General features: G+C 26.5%; 1 long non-coding RNA gene across 1 annotated transcript; it reads left to right on the forward strand.

The window, feature by feature from the left end:
- On the forward strand, nt 1–23,292 carry LOC136083656 (uncharacterized). Its single transcript, XR_010639964.1, has 4 exons — nt 1–157; nt 303–768; nt 5,684–5,791; nt 23,090–23,292. It is a non-coding gene; the product is annotated as an uncharacterized LOC136083656 (long non-coding RNA).

Consider the following 23,292-nt stretch of genomic DNA (forward strand, 5'->3'; position numbering starts at 1 on the left):
AAGAATTTCCCTACCTTTTATAAATACATAATTGGTCATATATCTGACGTAGACAGTTTTCATTTTCGAAACCTACGCAGAATTTTTTTTAAAATAACCCTCGGCCGAAAATATTTCACATTTTTCTGCAGACTAGACTAACGCTGATACAATGAAGGTATTTCATTTTTTTAAACGTATTAAGTTCATTTTCAATATAACTTGAAACAAACTTATTGCCAATGTTTAACTTATTTAGAAGATTTTTAATGATCATTAACTACAAAGTATTTAACTTATCTATTATAATAAATTTATTTTAGAACGTAAAATTTGCATCACTAAGGGTTGTTCTTCTGATGACTCTCACAACAATAAACGGAATGCCAATTCAAAACATGAATAAACAAATCGATTTAAAAAATAATAATAAGATTAGACATGATGTTATTTTTTTACCACAAAATATGTCAGAAGTAGAAAAACAAAAAATAGACAATTTATTTAAAAATATATACTTATACACAAAGAAAACCGACTTGAAAGAATGTATATTTACAAGCCAATTTAGTAAAGACGGAACTTACGAAGTTGTTCTCACTTTGGACGGTAACGTAGATTACTTATTATTAAAAAATATTGACTTATGTAGACTTAAAATAAACAAAAGTTGTTGCAATAAAAATTTTGTCCTCACGTATTACGCAGTTTTAGAAAATTTTGATCTTATCGGTGAACCGTGTTACTGGAAAAAGTGTCGTTGTGCATTATGATTTTAATCTTAAGCCGGTAAATTGTTGAGACATTTATTTATAATTTTTAATATCTATATAGTTAACTATTTACTATTTATCTTGTATTATATTTATTTCTTGTTTTAACCAAAAAGATGTAATATATTATTTAAATTAAGAACTTTAAAATAAAAAGTTTTAATCTTGTAAGCTATTTATCTAAAGATAGAAGATATCTTTTTTTAAATAATCTAACTATATTTATTTAAACCATAAAAGGTTTTTTTTTTTTTTTAAATGTAAATTTTTTTTTTAATGTAAAATTTTTTTTAATCTAAAGTTTCTTTTTTAATGTAAATTTTTTTAAATGCTTTAAGTTATTTTTAAAAGTTTAAACTTACCTATTTAAAGCTTATTGACAATCTTTTTTTTAATTTAAAGGTCATTATTTAAGACAAAGTTATTTTTTTAATTAAAAGTTTTTTATTTAAACCCTGAAGAGATACTTTTTTTTTTAATTATTTGTAAGCAAACTTCAAAATAAAACTTATACTTTTTTATTTAATGTTTTCATTGTATAATAAGTTTATTTTATCTATTTTCTGTGAAGAAAAAACTTTCTTATGAAATATTTAGTTTATTATTAAATAACCAGTAACATGCTTAGTGAATAGTAATGCTCTAAAAATCAAAAAGTGAATAGTAATGCTCTAAAAATCAAAAAGACTTGGGTAGAGCGTAATAGCCTTGTTTTGTGAAGATATTGCACTTTTTCAAAAGTTTTTAAATTAATAACATTTTTTTTGAATTGGTGATAAAAATTCATTATTTATTCAGTATTTTTTATTCAGTTTTATTGTGTTTTAAATAACATAGTCCGAAAAAACTTTGTTCTTATTAGCTTTATCATTAACATAAATAAAAGTTTATGCTATCAACATGGGTTTTGTAAGTTAAAGAATTAAATCTAAAAGCTAAAAAGGTAAATACTTTAAATTATTTGGAAATAGAATCCACTTATTAATGATATTAAAATTACTTTAGCATTAAAATAAGTCATATATTCCTTCAACAAGTATTTTTATTTAATACTATAAAAGCTACAAATAATAATAAGAAAGAATGAAACAATCATTTTTAAAAATTTCCAAAATGATGCCACTTTTTGTTTCAAACGAAAACAAGAATGATTTTTGTTGGTAAAATTTGACGATTACACCTTAAAGTCTTTATATGCTAAGTATGGCCTTCTAGGCTGAAATGCGATTTTTCGCCCTCTCCGTTCCTTAATCTTGCAATGCCACTGACAACCTGTTAATTATATCCAACACCCTGTTAATTATGTCTAATTTATCTCATTTATAAAAAAAAAATTTAGTTTACTTCACATATAATGCAAACAAACTGCAACAAACTGCAACAAACTGCAATGCTTATTTTTACTTTTTGACTAAACAGAAATAAACAAAATGTTTTTTTTTTCGTTAATTTCTAAAGTCAAATGAGTTTCTAAAATGAATTAAAAAATTGCATAGAATAAAACTTTTATTATAGAGATTAATGAAACTTTTCGACCTTTTATTATATAAAGGTCATTTTTAAATTGATATAACACTTTATGTTGAATGAAATCTTCACGCTAAAAAGCAAATAATTTCTTATTTCTGTTAAAATGTTAGATTTAACAAGACATATTTTATGGGTGACTCTAAAGTAATATACATACTTATTGAAAAAACAACTAAAAAAACAAAAAACAAATATACATTAAATTGATAGTTAAATTTTTAATTATAAATCTTTTCGATTTAAAAAATTCTTTTTTCTACATTTTGCTTTTTTTTTTTATGTTAAAATTAAATCTTATGGCCAAAAGCTGAGCAAAAGTTTTTTATATAAAACGAATTTTTGCCATGCTTGGAACATACTTTTCCCCTTTGGAAGCTTGAAGCTTTCTATCAGCTTCAATGCGTTTTAAAAGGAGAAGTTTATTCTGCTTCCGAGTTCTTACTGAATGCAAGAGTTGTTTGATTGAAGAAAGAGTAAACATTGAATTAATGTCTTAATTCAATGTTTACGCTATTATGCAAACACACTTCCTAAACTTCAATCAACAATTTATTAGTTTTATCCCAAAAGTAATACAATGAAAATAAGTTCATGTGTTTTTAAGTAATACTTTCTATTGGAAAAAATGAAACTCAAAAGCAATAATTTGCAAAACAACAAAGCTCACTAATTGCTTTATCTGCATTAAAAAAAAAGTTTGAAACTTAAAAAAATTGTTTGAAACTAGGTAGAAACACTAGATACCCGGAAAAGATTTATTCCTAATTGCTACATCATCAATAATACTACAATTTAATTAGCGACATCTTTAAAAAATTATTAGACTATTTTTAAAAAATTACCCACCAATAAATTATCTTGATATACTTGAGCAGCTTTTACACCATCAAGAAACTAAAAAAATTATCATTTATGGAACCTCATGTTAGTTTTGAATATTTTTTAAAATTTTTTACACATATCACTTGATTATGGTCAGCGTATAAAAATTTCCGTTGCACGTTTTTAAAAGCTTTTACCTTGATATGTTAAACGCTTGTGCTTATTTATATCATAAAATACACTTTTTTCAAAGCTCCAATAACAACTCAATATTAACGAAGCCTTTGGGCACGTTTTACAGTGCAATCAATATTAAAATATTGTTTCGAAAATAAACACCTGACTTGGACCGTTTTTTTTTTGTAAGAGGAGTTTTAGGATGTACATTTTAAATAAAAATAGTTATTTTTATTCATGCCTATCTTTTTTGCTTGTAGATTTGCAATGTCTACAAGTTACTTACATAAAAATTGCAGGGGGTCTGTTGTATTAAAATATTCAACAACTTTAGCAGCCCAAATTTTGCTTTTACATCTTCACTATTAGATATGATGAGTTACATGATCTTATAACACAGCCTTAGATTCTTTTAACAATTATTTATACATTTTCACCACTATTCCTAACATAGTATCAAAATAAATTGATACATTTTTTTTGTTAAACTTTATACAAATAATGTAATTATTATTATGAGTTATTAGGTGCTCCAAAAAGTTCTGAAGATCTTATTACAAAGTACCTTTGAAGAGCATTTAACCTGAAAATTCACGTTTCCTTACGAACCAATGTTACTCATTTGGCCGGATTTAGCATCAACCCTCGAACCTCTTGGTTCTGAGCCAGAACTCTAGCCACTGCGGCACAGCGGCATTTTTAGAAAACTATTTGACTAGCAATTGCTGCAGTCCGGGGGTTTACACAACATAAAACCAGAAAAGAGCCAACGTAGAAGAATAAATAATGCCATAGCCTGATAAAAAACCCACAACAATTAAATTACTTGTACCATTAGCAGAACATTTCTAAATTTCGTAAATGATCATTGTTATAACACTAACTTTATCTTTTTTTTCAAATAAAATTTGAAAAAAAAAGAGATAGTGTTATATAACTAGCGTGTGAATGCTAAGACCCTCTTTTGAGAAAATAAATCTATTATTTTGGTTTTACACTTTAATACTACCACTTTTTATGTCTCTATTTACCTCATATTTATCTTTTTGGAAAATAATTATTAAACTTGAACCCAGTAGCTCCTGACTCTTATTTAACGTGAAAAAAAATTTGTTTTATTAAATGTGTCTTTAGACATTTGCATTTCTAAGAATGCTTTGCCTTTTAAAGTTCTGAAATTTCTTAAGCATATTTTATCTGTACTTTTTATTTAACTCGTTGGTACTGTAGAAATTATAACCAATCAGCAAAACAAAAATAAAATAATGAAAAAAAAAAATTAATTAAACTCAATAATTCTTTTTTTTATAATCAGTAAACTTTAAGTTAGGTTGCTGTTGTTTTTATCAACGTTAATTAATTACTCAACAAAAAAAAGTTACATTTAACTTCTTCACTACCTTCCCTTTTTAGGTTGTTTTTTTTTTCTTTTATGCAGTAAACAATGGGAAAGTTTTGAAAGAATAAATGAAGTGGGAGGATGGTTTCAAAAAAGTAAATTAACTGATAAGTTATTTAATCTTGTTATATCAAGTTAATCTATTTGTCAATAAATATTATTTTGTATAAGTTGATTGTATTATACTTTTATTACAAATTCAATGTTTATTCTATTATCCAATTGTTATATAGGAAACATGATAAAACTATTTAAGTGTATATGCTACAAAATAATGTAATTAGATATATTGCCATTGATTTTGCACACTAAGTTGTTTAAACTTATTTTGATTTTATTGATGAAATAAAAGGTTTTGATACCGAAATTTTGAAAATTTATTCAAAAAAGTATTTGAAAATGTATTTTTAGTTACATATTACCTTTATACTTGAAAAAGATTTTTAAACTAATGTCAAAAATTTGCCATTCACCTATTGTTAAAATCACATCAAAAAAAATATTTATACTTTATTTTGATTTTTTTTTTTTACAGTTTTTAAAATAAATGAAAAAAACTCATTTCAATTTTTTTATCAGGATGAATAGATCTTAAAAACAGGTTCTAGCAATATGTTTGTCATTACTTTCTGACAGAAATCGTTTTTTATTTGTGAAGTATTTTATTTGATAACTATTTATTAGATATGTGACAAGCGAATGAACATAGAAAAGCAAACGCTAAAATATTGAAATTTATAAAAAAATGTGTCTTTTCAAAATAGAATTATTAAATGATTATGTAAATAAATCTAAACAACCTGAAACAGATCATCGTTGTTATTGTGATTCCAGGATAGAACGTATATAATAATTAGATAGAAAAATAGAATTTATTAAATAAATATCATTAAAGAATACTTATTCTCACTGAATAGTGACTTTAAAATAAATAAAACCTCAACAACCACATTTTGTTTTGTTAAAAGTTTAAGGTTTTATGTGATATTCTGTTCAAATTTAGGTTTTTGCCAGAACCAATGTGTTCAGACTATAACTCAAGTCCGTTAGCATGAAGAAAGTTATGACAATGTTTTGAATTGAGAGTGGAATGTCAAACTGTTTTTTACTGGTAAGAGTTTTTGGCAGCAAAATGTTTCTGAAAATACATTATTTTATTTATACAATATTATTTCTACACAAATATTAGCAAGCACGTAGCTAATTTAAAAAATATAAAACTACTTTTTTTTGATTAATATTATTATTTTTACATATTTTTTATAAAACAATGAGATAGAGCATTTATTTGGGAAGCTTACTCTACTTTCTTTGCTAGAGTCGCTTTCAAGCAAACACTCGGTCTAAAAAAGACATTTTATTTGCGTATAAATGACCTTTAATATGTTTGAAAGACGCATTTAAAATGTCTTTAAAACGTATTAGAATTTAAATGCGCAAGGTTATATGGTTTGAGAAGACATTGAACCACAGACCATCTTATTCTAAAGCTTATATTTTAATCGTTGAGTTGCGGTTCTTCACAATTATCTGTTGAGAAATAATTGTATTCAATAAATTTTATTTAAAGGCTCAAGTAATTCAATTGCAAAACTATTTATGGTTTCTATACCCTTTTTCTTTTTATACATAACCTCAGCAGTTCATGCAAGGGGTAAACTGTTGACCAGCCTTGCACCCCTTTTTTATCTATTAGCCTCGCAAAGGTGTATTTTTAATAAATTGATTCCAGTTTAGGATGTTGAGTGCTAGATTTTCTTGACTCAATGTATGGGTTTTGTTTGAGTCTCTATTTTTATGACTTGGCAACTCACTATATTATCTCCAAATGAGGGTACAGCTACAAAACATAGTTTTATGGTTGTTGGAGCGGCTGGTAGTCAGTTTCCCAAACTCTTTGATAGGTCTCAGAGAGGCTGATTCCATTAATAACTAAAAAAGATCATAATATTAGCAGTGCCATATTGAGCATGGATGGTGTTTCTGTTGGTACTTTTGATGTGTATTTTCGAGGCCACATTTTTGTCGACATAGGGTTCATTAATAGTTATAAGCCAATTGCTTGGGCTTTTAAATACGGTACTGAGTAATATCTATGCTTTGAGCCAAGTTCTTTAAAAAATTTAAAAATGACTAAAATACCAAAAACTATAAAAAACAAAAAACCATCATCACAAAGTTCTCCGAACCTATCTAGTACTTTGAAGAACACGAATATTCACTAATATTCGTGTTCTTCAAAGTAACCTTTTTCTTTGTTGAGCCTTATCTCTTGCAAAGTTCACTAGACCTACAGTAAAATAATTCTCCAGAAAACAGATATCGGGTTGCTATTGCTAGAAACCATTGTAAAAAGTTTTGCTCAAAGCCAAAACCCGCTATTCTCAGGCCATAAAATCTCGTATTTCATCACAAAAATTAGGCTATCGTGACTTTTGCAGAATCTTTAACAGTATCAATAATTAGGGCAAATCTTTTATTCCACCTTTCTTACATGGTTCAGACTTTGTCACTCCACCTAAAGACAAATTGCTTGCTAAGAATTTTTCATCAAAACTATTTGACAGGTGCTTATCAGAGTCTCGTTTTCAAACCTGTTGGAAAGTGGCATCTGTTATCCCTATTTTCAAAAAATCAGGAGAGCCCTGTCCTAGACCCTATACTCTTTTTAATTTACAATAACTATCTTTTATATATTCTCACATCTAAAGTGGCATTGTTAGCTGATGATACTACCATTTATTCTTGTCATGATAAGAAGCCAACACTCTCTGATTGCTTGAAGGGGGCATTTGAGCCTAAAAAAGATCTCACTTCTGCTACAACATGGGGCTCACAGTGGCTGATGAACTTTAATTTAGATAAAACCCAATTTGTTTTCAGACAATTGTTATCGCAATAACTTAGATCTTACATATATGAACATTTATGTACTTGATGAGTCATCTACGCATCTTCTTGGATTAACTCTTACTTCCGATATTTCTTGGAAACCGCATATCAAATCCATTGCAAAACTAGCATCTGCTAAGTTTGCATCTCTTTATCGTACTCGAAACTTTCTTACTCCGGATTCAATTCTTTTTCTCTATAAATCTCAAATCCGTCCTTGTACGGAGTACTGTTACAATATCTGGGGCCGAAATTCTAATGATGGCCTTTTTTTTTATACAAGGTGCAAAAAATTATTGTAAGCATAGTTGGACCTACTCTAGCAGTCAACCTCCAACCATTATCACATCGTTGTAATGTTGCTTCTCATTTCTACAAATACTATAGTGGACATTACTCTAAAGAGCTAGCGTCTCGTGTGAAAAGACATTCACGTGTTACTCGTCATTTAATTAAGTCTCATCCTTTTTCTGTGACTGTTCCTAATGCTCCAAATACACTTATTTGTCTAGTTTTTAATAGTTAAAGTTAGTAATACTGCAATTTATTTCAAAAATAAAAAAAATAGCAAATTTAAGAAACTATGTAACAAGCTGGGTCTAGTATCATTTATTTCATATTTAGTATAAGACACTTAATTAACGTAATGCTTACAGCATAATCTAAAGAATATAAATGCTTGTAGAAATTTATTAGAAAATAAAATAAACAAGCTGAAACAATTCTTGAAATAAGAATACTTTTATATATATATATATATATATATATATATATATATATATATATATATATATATATATATATATATATATATATATATATATACTTTATGCTTTGAAAACATAACAAAGTGCCTGGTGGAAATTATTGCTACTAAGCTAGTTTTAAATCAACTGTTTCCCTTTTTTTCTCATATTACATATATGTTTACAATATCTTTAAAAATTTTCATAAACGCAATAATAGTTTAGAGAAAATGGTAAGGAAAGGTTTGTCAGGAAATACCTAAAGTTTTTTTTTAAGTTATCGAACGTGCTCACTGTGTCGGTAAAACTGATAAAATTGATAAGAACAAAAAAAACAGAACAATTGTTGTTAAATTTTTAAACTTTAAAGACAAATCTACAGTGCTTGATAAATATATTAAAACAAAACTTTGGGATCAGCGAATCTACCTTAACGAAGACTTCAGCGAAAGAACGAATGAAATACGTAAAAATTTTTTTGCAGAAGCCAAAGACTTACGATTAAAAGGTAAGTATGCCAAGATTTCTTATAACAAATTAATTTCGCGGGACATGTGAAAAGAAATTTTTTGATTTTACGGATTTTTTACCAGCAAAGTAGGATTTAATTCAGAACAAAAATTTAGAATCAAATATTTTTAAATTTTTTCAAACAAATGATTTTTTTCTAGATGATGAATCAGATTCTGACCTTAATTATTTTAAAGGAGCTGTATCTTTGCAAAGTGAATGTAATTATTTTTATACCCGTGAAATTAAAAGATTTCTTGATCATAATACAGTAAATGCGATTCATATTAATATACGTAGTTTAAAAAAAAACTTTGAAACTTTTCAAAATTTTATTGAGGAAACTTGTAATCTTTTTAACATAATTTGCTTAACAGAAACTTGGTGCAGTTCCGATGACGTAAGTTCTTTTATGAACTTTGAACTGCCGGGTTTTAATATAATTTCATTGGCAAGAAAAACAAACAAACGCGGCGGAGGCGTACTTATTTATGTTAAAAAATGTTTGAGATATTTTACCTGACATGATATGAGCATTTCCGATGCCAATAAGGAGGTTTTAACGATTGAAATTTTAACCAATAAAGCTAAAAATAATTTCATAAGTTGTTGTTATCGCCCACCTTCAGGAGAAATTAAAAGTTTCAGGTCATTTTTATGTAATGACGTCATTAAAAAAAGTCACTACGAAAATAAATTTATATATGTATTAGGAGATCTAAACTTAGATTGTTTTCAATACCACGTAAATAATAACATTAGAATTTTTTATAATGATATTTTTGAAGATGGAGCGGTTCCATTGATTAACAAACCAACCAGAATTACGCACTCATCTGTTTCTCTAATTGATAATATTTTGACCACTGATATCTTTAACGATTCTTTAAAAACAGGAGTTATAAAAAACGACTTATCTGATCATTTTCCTATTTTCTTGTCTATAAATATAGATAAAAAATTAATATTTAATGAAAAACTTACTTCTAAAAAACGTATTTTTACGAACGATAACCTTGAATCTTTCAGAGAACAGTTATCTTTAATTCATTGGAATTTTGTAAATGTTTCCGCTAATGCAAATTTAATTTATAATATATCATTTTTCAAAACATTTTACGATATCTATAACGCTAATTTTCCGGTAATTACTCACAATCTCCATGCTAAAAGTATTAAATCACCATGGATACAAAGGGTTTGCGTAAGTCTTCTAAAATTAAACTAAAACAAATGAAAACAAAATTATTTATAAAAATTATGCTAAACTTTTTGAAAACCTAAAAAAAAAACAAAAAAAAAATTATTACATAAATTTACTTGAAAAAATTAAATTAAATTTGAAGTGCACATGGTCAATTATAAGAGAAGCTACTGGCAGCAAGAAATCTTTCTCTCACACTTTACCTGATACAATTAGATCAAATAATGATTTTATATATGATAAAAGAAAAATTGCGGAAGAATTTAGTAAATACTTTGTGTCTGTTGGGCCTAATCTTGCCAAATTAATTCATAAACATAGCAATCCTATTACTAACTTATATTTCCCTTTAAATTCTTACCTAAACTACTTTGAATTATCTTTTGAAGAATTCAAAAATGCTTTTAAAATGTTAAAGTTAAACAAATCAGTAGGGCCTGATAGTGTCAACGGAAAAATTGTTATAAGTTCATTTGATGTTTTAAAAGATGTACTTTTTAAAATTTTTTCAATTTCAATAAAACAAGGAATTTTTCCACAATACTTAAAGATAGCAAAAGTCATACCAATATTAAAAAAACGTGACTCTACCAACATAAATAATTATCGTCCTATTTCAGTTCTTCCTGCGCTCTCTAAAGTTTTAGAAAGAATTTTCTTCACCAAAATATATAATCACCTTACTTTAAAAAACTTATTATACAAAAACCAATATGGCTTTCAAAAAAAAAAATTCACTGAACACGCAATTTTTGTAGTTACTAGAAATATTTCTTACTCATTCGAAAATTCTCAATTTACTTTGACTGTTTTTATAGACCTAGCGAAAGCTTCTGATACTATTGATCACAAAATTCTTTTAAAAAAGTTAGAGTGGTACGGAATAACTGGTAATGTATTAGTTGTGCTGAAAAGTTACCTTTATAATAGAAAGCAATTTGTTTATGCAGATAAAAGTACATCATCTAGTTTGTTAAATGTAACATGCGGAGTTTCGCAAAGATCCATATTAGGACCTCTTTTATTTTTTCATTAACTGACATTAATGACCTATTTAAAGCTTCAAATCTAACTACAATTATGTTTGCTGATGATACCAACTTATTTCTCTCTCATAATAACATAATAACATTATTTAACAACATGAACATTGAACTGGCTAAAGTTTCTAATTGGTTTAAATTAAACAAATTATCATTAAATATTGAAAAAACTAAATGAATTCTTTTCCATCCAGCTGGTAAAAAACACCAACTTCCAATTAATATGCCAAATCTTTTTATTGATGATATTCATATTAAACGGGTTATAGTGACAAAATTTTTAGGTGTGTATATTGATGAAAGTCTTACTTGGACGAACCACATTACAAATTTGTGTAATAAAATTTCTAAGAGTATAGGGATTTTATACAAAGCAAGAAGAGTATTAAACAAACATACATTAATTCAATTATATTACTCACTAATTCATTGCCATTTAAGCCATGCTAATATTGCTCGGGGCAGTACAAATAAAGGAAAACTCGAACCTTTTTATCGGCAACAGAAGCATGTTGCACGGCTTATTAATTTTAAAGGCCGTTTTGCTCATGCCAAACCTCTTTTATATGAAATAAAAGTTCTTAATATATACGAACTAAATGTTTTTAATATTTTATGTTTCATGTTTCAATGTAAAACAAACTTATCGCCTATTTCTTTTCATAATTTATATCTACAAAAAAACAGAAATAAATATATATCAAGGAATAATAATTTAATTCGACAACCGTTTTCTCAAACTAATTTTGGAAAGTTTTGTATTTTTTTTCGCGGACCATTTTTATGGAACAATGTAATTTTAAATGCTCCAAATGATATTTCTCAAGATTGTACTTTAAATTCTTTTAAATTTAATCTTAAAAAACTAATTTTTTCAATTACAAATATATTGATTTACTTTTAAAATATTTTCAAGTTTATTTAATTATTTTATTCTGTAGACTAATGTTTAATGTGAAAAAAACGTTATTTGTGTATATACTTTTTATATTATTTTAAATTTAAAATAAGTGTTTTACTTCAGCGGTTCTCGGTGACAAGACCTGCCGGTCTTCTTCGAGTTTCCGCGTCCTTTATTATTTTTATTACAAAATCTTTTTATTGTATTTTCTTTCTTCTATTTAGATTTTTATTTTTTTTATTTATAAAAACTGTAAAATGAATTATTAAAAAGTTGTTATAAAGAACAAAAAAAAAAAAAAAAAAATTTAAACTAATTTATAACGTTTTAAAATGTTGCATTTCACAATCTTGCTAGAATTATAGGATCCTAGATTCAGATCGTTCAAATCGCAAAAAATTTGGATGAAAATTCTCTAAATGTAGCAAAATGTAATACTGCTCGTTAATTGTATTGGCCATATAAAGTTGTGATTATGTTGTGAAAAATAGAAACTTATTCATTTTTTATCAGTAGGGGAAAGGCGCCTATGATGGCATACTTAACTTTGAAGCTTCATTATTCAGTATCCTGAAGACCAATAATAAATGTTTTGATATGGATACATTCCTTGTTACATCTAGAACAATAATTACCTTGGGAGTTTTCATCAGTTTTATTTTTTTTTATAAGTTATTCTTATTGTAAAAAAAAGCACAAGTATGCCATCATAGGCAACCACTGCTCCTATGATGGCATAGGGAAGGATGGGGCTAGTTAGGATTGAGTGTAACTTAATGATTTCATTTAACCTTAGAGTCTTCCCTCAGAAAAGTCAGAAATTACTCGAAACCATCCTAATTTACCATTTCATGCTACACAACCAGCATTGTAAAATTTCGCGCATGCGCATAGGATATATTGCGTTTTTCGTATTTTTTTGACCAAAAAAAAATGTCGGGGCATCGCTTTTTTTTAACTTTACTTAAAAATAAGTTTTTCTTATAAAAAAAAAGGTTTTCCTAACTCGTCAATATTTCAACACCCCCAACTCGTCAGTATGCCATCATGGGTAAAAGTCATCATTTTTCATTAAAACAAGCTGTGTCTGCTTTGTTCAAAAGATAAAATTAAAGTAACTATTCCACTAAATGCACAAAACTTGAATATAAAATGCATGAAAGTTTCATTTCTACACAGTTAATAGTAAAATCACAATCTTAAATATATGAAGGAAATAAAACTACAACAGCACATCCCAAAATCGATTTTTGTTGATTATAAAAACAATATTTGTGCATAAGGGACGTTTTTTAACTAAAACTAATGTAAAGTCAGTATAGTCATGTAGGTCTGATCATTTTTTTACCAAAACCAATTTTAATGGAAATATGACCGGTATGCCATCATAGGCGCTATGCCATCATAGGCGCCTTTCCCCTATTTTAAAATACATCTCAATGTAGTTTCTTTTTCTCAACCAAGAAAGTTATAAACGCAATTATTGTTTTTAAAAAGTTATTTACTACAACATTTATATGATCAAAAGTATTTACTAAAGAACTAAATTTTAAATAATTTTGTCAGTTTGCATCAGGCATCATATTTCCAAACAGTAAACTAATTAAAAATGTCCGAAAATTCTTTTCTATGCAAAGTAAAGCAAAAAAATTATTGCAGATAGAAATTGACCTCAACGACAGTTTTATAAAGTCAAAGCAATGGATGTAAAACCTTGGTTATGCGATATCGCTCATATATTTTAAATGTTTATGTCCATGTTTAGTGTGGTTAGTTAATTCGGGTGTACAAAAGAAAAAAAAAAAAGAAGTAAATTAGTTGAAGAAAGTTTGTTCAAGACGCATTATTTTTTTTCTGTTTAATTATATATATGAAATATGGCTAATGAATGAAATAAAAAACCGATTAAATACAACTAAAAAACGGTTAATAATTCCACGCTTTATATAAGGTTACTTTCTATATATATATATGTTTGTGTGCCACAAAATTTGAAATAAATTTTTGAAAGCTTTTTTCTCAACCAATTTTGCTCAAATTTTGCACACTTAATTATTTTCGATGACAATACAAGGAAATGGAAAAATTTGACCATAAAAAGTTAATTAAGTTAACAAAAATTTAATTTGTATTTCCCCATACATTTTATTTATTTGATATGAATTGCGTATTACGTCACAAAAATCATTGATTTGCAAATTATTTGCAGTTTCGAAGACATTAAAGCGCAGCGATTCAAAACCTATTGTTTTCGATTCAAAACGTTGTTCAGCGATTCAAAACCTATTTCCATGCTTTATATAAGGTTACTTTCTATATATATATGTTTTTTACTTTCTATATATATATTTATATAATTTATATTATATATTTATATAAATATATATATATATATATATATATATATATATATATATATATATATATATATATATATATATATATATATATATATATATATATATATAATAGTAACTTTTCCTTCTACAAAAATTTTAAAATTTTAAAAGAACACTGAATTAATAAAAAAAAAATTTAAAAACGTAACAGTAGTTTTTCCTTCTACAAAAGATAACAAAAAAAGAATTTCTAGGCCCAATAGAATTCTGCTTGCATAAAGCATGGATTTGAAAAAAGAATTTTTTTTTGATTTACTAGTTTTTAAAACTATAGCAATTTAATTTAATGCAGTTAAAAGCAGCAGACGTAGCGCTAAGTAGTACAATCACAGAAATGTTTTGTAGCATTGGTTTGATTACTGATTAAGTTCAGTATATATCGAGAAAATGTTTTAAAAACAAAGATTATGAAATTTATTTGAATACTTTAAATACTCCTTAATTAACCATTAAGATCAAGTGTCAGATGAATTTCTCCACCTGATGCTATTAGTTGATATTTTTCTTTTACAATTTTTTATAATTTAAAGAAGATTGCAAAGTGATTTTAATAACACAGTCTAAAATTTCTTGCAAAACACAAAAAGGATTTTTAATGTTATAGAAGCCATACCCATTATGCCAATGAAAAAGTAACAAAAACTCAAGAAGATTAGGCTAATGTAATCATTTTTTTTTGTTTTATTACATAATCTTACGTAAATTTTGTTACACAAACTTTGTTTTATTACATAATTTTTTTCTTTTATTACATAATCTTACATAAATTTTATTACATAAACTTTGTTTTATTACATAATTTTTTTGTTTTATTACACAAGTTTTGTTTTATTACATAATCAGTTTAGAATTTAGACGTGGCAGTGCTGGATAAATAGGAAGAGTGGATGAGTCTAGGGGAAGCTATAGCTCTGACCCCCGTAGTTTTTGAGGCCCCGATTTGAAATGTAAAAATTTTTTAAAAGAAAATCAGGAAATATAATATTTAATTAATGACATTGAAAGGGGTCTTCTGCTTAAAATGAGCAGCCGAGGCGCAATGGTAACGCATTTGCCTCAGAAACAAATGATCCGTGGTTGAAACCCCACCTCTGGGCAAGTCTTGCGACATCGGTTAGAAAGGTGTCGTAAACTTCCAATTATATGCTCTTCCGCGGTGCTCTGTGATAAGATTGTAAAGACTTCTTGGGGCATCTAAATAAAATTAAAAAATAAATTAAAATAACCCAGCCTAAACAAATTTGCCACTGCCTCTAAGTCAAGTAACTTTAAGATTTAAACTTCAGTTTTGGAATTGTATTGCTTTAGTTAAGTTTGAAAAATGTAATAATCTGTGACAAATGTATTTTTGAGATTTATAAAAATATCTATTAAATCATTTTTCATTGAATGCTTTTCATTATGTCATGAAAAAGATAAATAATAGCATAATTTCTAGAATGTCTTGAAATTTTACTGTAAAGAATATTATTTGAATTTAAAAAAATAGTGTATTAATTACGTCTATTATTCTTCATGACATAATTCTTCGAAAATCAATGTGTTATATATAACGTTTGAAATATAATAAGTTTTAAATAAGTTTTAAGTTTTTCAAGATTTTGAAAAACTTAAAACTTGTCTAAACGACTGTTTTAGAGATTACTCCCTTGAGATGATCTCATGCTGTTCTTGAGGTGATCTGATTATCGTTTTGGCATTTATTTAATTATTGAGAATAATAAATTTTTATAGAACAAATACGGTTCAAAAAGGCAAAAATAAAATTGTGTTTTCAATTGATTTATATCCAAAATTGCTGGTTGTGTTTAGTATGTAATATGAGTAATGTGCTAAAAACAAAAAATATGAAACTCTTTTGAAAACTTCAATCCTCTATTTTCTTGTTTTTTAGTTTTTTTGTTTTGCTTCTTCATTGTAAAAATTCACTAAACACATTTTCATGATGATACATTTTCAAATACATGGTGCACCTTTCCATAATTGTTTCTTTTAGAAAAATATAAAAGTAAACCAAGTTTTAGATTATTTGCCCTTTTTCAATTAACTAACAAATCTGATTGTAATTCTAAGTAATCGAAATAGAAAATGTAATCCCGCTTAGTGGGATCCTGCAATCCGCGATATTCCGCGTTATTTTTGCGCCTTTGAGATCCATTATCAATTAAAGCGGGATAAACATGATTTGTGGGATTTAAATTATGCATTTTATTCTGTAAAAAAGATACAGCAGAAATCAAACTTAAAAACTTATTAATATAACGAATCCACTGAAAAATATTATGGTAAAAAAAAAAACCCCACCGCAATCAAATCCTTATTGAAAAACGTTAGTATTGTTTGTTGACATACAGAGTTGGTATTGTTTGTTGACATGTTAGAGAGAAATGTTGCGTCTGTGAAGCATTTTATAAACGATATGCTTTTTACTAAACAAGTAATTGCAGTCTATTTGAAACTCTTTAAGTTTGTCAAATTTTTATTTGCATTACTGATATTTTTGTGTATTGCAGTAAATTTATAATGTATCGAAAAAGTTCAAATCGACATTGCACCTGAAATACGTTTTAAAAATGAAAATTCGTGGGTCCTACATCCCCCGAAGAAGGTGATTTTTGAGTTATTGTCGGTTTTTTCACGAATTTAGTCGGCTATTGTGGTTTTTGACACAATTTAGTTGATTAAATTTTCGTTTTGAAGACCTTTTTTTTTTTTAGAATCTAGTTGGTACTTTTTGAGGATTAATCCCCCCTTCCCCCACCATCTTTTTATTCTAAAAATCGCCTCTGACTGCGGAAACAACTTTTTGATTTATGTGAAATAAATTAGGAAATCAATATTATTAATCAATATTTCAGGCATTAATTTAGCTAATACATATCATGCATTAGCTAAGTTTATGCTTAAATGATAATACGTCATAAAATTTAATATATTACTGCGTAACAGATTAATTAAATTGATTGACCCTACTTAAATTATAACTACGTCGCAACGTTGTAATAATATAATAAGTAGTCAATTAATTTAGTTAAGAAAATCTAGAAAAATGCGAACATAAAATAATAAAAAAAGAAAATATATTTTCAATGCTAAAGAAAACCATTATGCGTCAAAATATAAAAGAAATTGTGGATAAGGGTTTATACAATTGAAGAAAATGAAGATGAAGATTAAGAATTTATTGAGGATTCTCAATAACTGAGTCTTTTAATTCCATCACTGAATGAAGAAATAAAAAATCAAATACTGAAAGATACAAAAAATGTAAAGATGACAATATCGCCGAGCGAAGAGGTCGAGCGACATTATTTGATGAGAATATCGCCAAGCTTAGAGGTCGAGCGAGGCTTTTTAGGAAAGGGTTTTATATACAGTCCCTTGAGAAGTAGATTGGGAGATGATACTTTGAATAGCGTTTGTTTTTTAGGATTACCTATTTTGCAATTATTCTCAAACATTTGATATTCAAAACAATAAGTAACTTTTATAATTTTGGCATTTTAATTTTATATTTTGTCGATTAAAAGTTTCGAATTAAATCAATTTAAAAATTAATTGGTTTATTTTTATTTACCTCATATTCATACATATTTAAAAAATTTTTAAGCTTGTTATTTTGAAATTCTTGAATTATTAGCACAATTGTTATTATGTCATTAATAATGTATATAAGAAATCAAATTATACCGATCTCACACATAACACTTTTCAATTCCGCTGGATCCACGTGAAATTTTCAAAATTTTTTTGACATTGGGATAGAAAAAAGTGCAGGATTGCAATCCCTAAATTAAAAAGCATCTAAGTTGAAGATTCAGCATATGTGGAAAAAATGTTTATTTTATTGTACTTTGTTCATTTTAATGAAGAAAATAAAACCTAAGAAGTTGAAAAGTAATTCATAGGGTAACTTAATTGTTATTCCTAAATATTCAACTGCTAACAGAAAATGCGGAAAAATATTCTTATATTAAATTATTAAAAAGTAGTTTAAAATGCTGCAGTTAAAGCATTTTATAAGAAAAATAAGAGAAGCTTACATAGTGAAATTAAAAAACGCAACATACCAATGATAGACTACAATAGTCAATGTTATGACAAAAGCAGCAACATGACCAGCCAGTGTAAAGAAGCACAAGCAGAGATTGTAAAAGAGAGCCTAATGGCAGTTTATTTGACATGTGCTTGGCATAGCTCAAATTTGTGTGGTGCTTATGTCGCAATGTGTTATACACAGAAAAATTCTTGTAAAGAAAATCTTTTCTTAAAACAAAAAACATATTTCTTGATTTGAAAATAAATTTCCCATCTCGCAATTTTTTTCTAAAAATAAAAAAATATTTCTTATTTTAAGGAAAAAATTGCTTAACTATGAACAAACAAAACATGAAAAAATTGCTCAACTATGAAATTATGATTATGTAAATCTTAAAACAAGAAATAAGTTTTTTTTATTTTGTTATTTAGGTACTCCAAGAAGACCTAACGGTCTTGTCACAGAGCACCGCGGAAGTGCATTTAACTAGGAAGTTCACGCCTCGAAAATATGTCCGGAGTTCCTTTCGAACCTCGATCTCCTGCTTCTAAAGCAAGCGCTCTAACCACTGCGGCCTCTCGTTTCAAGAAACAAGTCTCTTAAACCATGGACAATGGATTTAATTTTTGATGTGTAAAAAGAAGATAAAAAGTTTGTTATTTTGTGGAAGACTTGTTCAGCTATAGCCCGAATCCAACCAATTTATAATTTGGATTTCCCAAAAGCCATATTAAAAGTTTTTTCAAACTTTTTTTATATTAATTTTGTGTATAATGATTATGTCATTGATTACTTCTGATTGATAAGGTTGTTAAAATCAGTTTTTTTAATCTTTTCTCATAGAGTAGCTTTGAGTCAAAAGCTACTTAGCAAAGCTTTAAATTGCACTTAAAAAAGCTTTGACTAAATATAATATTAAATTAAAAACAATATAGTATTACATCTTATATATTACTACAAGCCAATATAACACTTTTATAATATATTATGTAGTATTAATACTAGTTACTTGTATATTGCTTATTATTACTATTATACTATTATATTACTAAATTTATATTTTATTTATCGCATATTAGTATCATTTATCACTCATTAATTTAATGAGTAATAAATGATGCTAATATATAATAAATACTTTGAAACAATAATAAAAAAACTACTAAAAGTATAACTAAAAAATTATACATCTCAAAAGATATCAAAAAAATCTTTAAAGGATTCTTTTTAAGAATCAACATTAAGAATGTCACGAGGTCAGCCTTGTCCCGTTCAGGATGGACCTGCACAGGACAAGGCTTACTGAAAAATAGCAAAAGTAAAACACATTTTGCACGAATTGGAATTATAAAATCATGTGATCATTAGAAATGCTGCGTAACAAACTTAGAAATTCATGATTTCACAGAAATACCTAGGGTCCTACGGAAAACTTAAAATCAATCAGCATATCATCAAATTTACTTGAAATTTGTAACAATATTAGATAAATAAATTATTTATAATTCCTTAAAGTTTTATTCGAACCCTACCATAACTTACAGATCTGTGATTCACAGAAGAGCTGTGTCAATTTAGGATGTAAAAATGTTTATGTTCTTATTTTATAAAGTAATCTCTTGTACTAATTATTTTCAAGGTATCAACAATTTGATTAATAAATAATGGCACAGTAATGTTTGGCCTGAAACTTGTCTTGGCCAAATTACAAAAGTTGGTCACAGTTTTCAGCTTGCATTTTTTACGGCAAATTACAAACTTACACATGTATCTACATGTCAATATACGAACTCTCAGGAGATTTTGTTTTAATGTTATGTTTCAACCTTAGTTTTGAGGAGATTGATATATTTTATTATAACATAACTATTAAAAAAATTATACTTAAACCATTAAACACTTTTTGAAAGTTTAAAAAAATTTACAAACAAGCAAAAAGTATTAAAGTTAAATAAGTTAACCAAATATAAGTGAATTTTGTCATCAAAAAAATGCAAATGGTTGTGGCATTTTTTTTGTATTGTAATAATTGAAAAAGAATTATGTAAAAAACAAAATTTAATGGTAAAAATTAAACGTTTTATTGGAAAATAAGTAATAAAGAAAAGATAATTATTAGAAAAAAAAACAAAGTCAGTTTTGTCATGCTATGTGTTTTTGTTATTACAAAATGTGTTTTGAATGTATAAACTCTTGAAATATTCAGCTTTAATTTGCATGTGTGCATGTTTTCTTTTTTCTACTTCTTCACCCTTGGTTCTTCATTAGGATGTAGTACGTTAAGAGTTTCTCCATTAGGTAACTAGTTTACTATATCAAATCAAATATGTGGCAATTAAATCATAAATGTTTTATGATTCAATTGCCACAGTAATTAACATATTACAATTAACATATTACAATGTTTTGCAATATGTTAATTACTAGATGATCTCTCATATAAAGCTAAATTATAAGTGTGAAAAAATATCTAAATGTGTTTCTTGCCAAAAGCAATGTTCCTGTTCTATGAAGCCTACTCAATACAAATATATATGCAGTTAAGTACTTAAAGTATGGAAATTGTGAATTTTAAGGTGAATCAGAGGTTGTTCTAAGCTCGGTACTGCATCTATATACCAATTTGTTAATTATAAAGAGTTAAACATTTAAGTTTTTGCAAATAGAAATTTTTAAAGATTTTTTACAGAACTAGCTCATACATTTCATAGAAATCAACGAACTCTGAAGTAGTTTTTTTTTACCCTAAATTTTGAGAAGGCTGATTAGGAGTGCATCAATATTTTGAGTTATTAATTCTAATAAAACATCATCCTTAAATCTTTAAACACTGCATAATATTGAAAAAAGTTCGGCAGGGTTTTTTAACTTATATAATAATAGGATGACGATTAGAAATTAATAATCAATTTGAAAATTTGACAAAAGAAGTGATACTTATTTCTTTTTCTACTGAGCAGTTCTTTTGTACAGTTAGATATAAACTTTGATTTTACAAACTAGCAAAGAGTATGAAACTCAAAAAACTTCATTAAAACAAGTTTTAACATTTGAAGAAGCAAGTTTTCAAAAAGTTTTAATGATATTACTTTAAGATAAAACATGGTACATCTTTATATTTATATTATTGTACAAAAGGTATTCACAGAAACTCAAAAAAAGCGCTCTTGATTTTTCTTTTGGAGCATTTAATGTAAAGTATATTAAAAGCATAATAAACATAAAAATTATCAAAGTTTGTTGTTTTTAATATTATTTACCATCAGTTGCTGATAAAGGGTAAACATTTTTTTGCTAATTATAGAATGCAATTACCAATATTTTGTTAAGGTTATCAACTTTGCATCAACAAACATGTGTTTCTTATTTAATTGAAATAAACAACGAGATGAATTTCTAAGTTTGCAATTTTTCTTGTTTCTACATTTTTACGCTTAGTTCTTTATAAAGGTGTGATAAATTAAGAGTTATTTCTTTGGTAAATTAAATTACTGTATCAAAACACACTAGTGGACATCAGGTTAAAGACTTTTTCTTATCGTTTATTATGCTTCAATGGTTTGTAATCTTTTATTGCTTTACATTATGATGCCAATTGCAATCTAAAAATTAATTCCAATTGCAATCTAAATCAGTCTTGCTTACAATTGCTTTTAATTTAAGAGTGTTGCAAATAACTAGCTATAACAACTAGAAAGCAATATACTAAAACCTAAAATATCTTAGTAAAATATCTTGGGATTAATAAGTGTAGATTTCTGAAAAGAATTAAGGTAATATTTTTTTATCTAAATGATCTGATTAATGGGAACTTAATGAGAAGAAAATCCTACCAAGTTATTATTATTATTATTCTATTGATTTTATTATTAATTATTGATATTATTATTATTATTATTATTATTATTATTATTGTATTGATATTACTAGTTATTAGTAGTATAAAACTGTTTTGAAAAATTTATCGTATGAGAATCACAGCATAGTCAAGTTTCACAATCTTGTTTATAGTTTGTTTCAATGGTTATCTTTTTTATTTCTTAGAGTTATAAAAACCATTAGGAAAACAAGTTAGTTTTTTAAAATCTTTATTTTTAAGAAAATTGTATAAAAATCGCGGATGTTTTGCGTTGTGAAGTTTGTAAAAGTAAAAGTACTAAATTGTACAAAATTTGATAGAATAATCATATTTTTTTGTTAATATTATTTGATTTTTTAAGCGATTATTCAATTTCACTTTTATTATTCAATACGCATTAATGACACTTGTTTTTATTTATACATACTCGCAGAAGCATCTCTGCCTATTCTGAGCCTGTATAGGGTTTCAAAAAATGCTTCCGGTCTGTATAAATGTTTGAATTTTTTCATATTTTTCTGTATTTTGTTGCGTTTTTTTTGTTTGTTTTGAAAACTGCATTTGAAATGCTGCATTTAGAGTTTTTTTATGAAATTTTTTTAAAGAAAATTTTTCTTTTTTTTATATCACTTAAAAATGTTTAGCTTGGACTAGTTATTGCGCAGTAGGTAATTTACGGAACACAGAATTAAAAAAAGACTTTATTTAGAACACATATATTGCAATAATTTACAATATGATCTTTAAATACACCGAGCAATATTAAAAATAATAATTCCTTTGATGCAAATTACATACACATTTTTATTCAATTAGACAAAATGTTCGGACTGGGAAGTAGCTACATTTGAAGCACTAAGGTCGCAAGAAGACTTCTTTTGAACGGTCAAATAATGAATTCTAAAGGTATTTAACTTATTTATTGGAAAATACTATTTTTTTGTTCTAGGGATGTGTTGAGAGTTGGTAATAACGAAATACATAACATAATGACAATCGATTTGAATGAGTGCGTTCAT

The sequence above is a fragment of the Hydra vulgaris genome, chromosome 08 (assembly GCF_038396675.1).
Source record: "Hydra vulgaris chromosome 08, alternate assembly HydraT2T_AEP".
Taxonomy (NCBI): Eukaryota; Metazoa; Cnidaria; class Hydrozoa; order Anthoathecata; family Hydridae; genus Hydra; species Hydra vulgaris.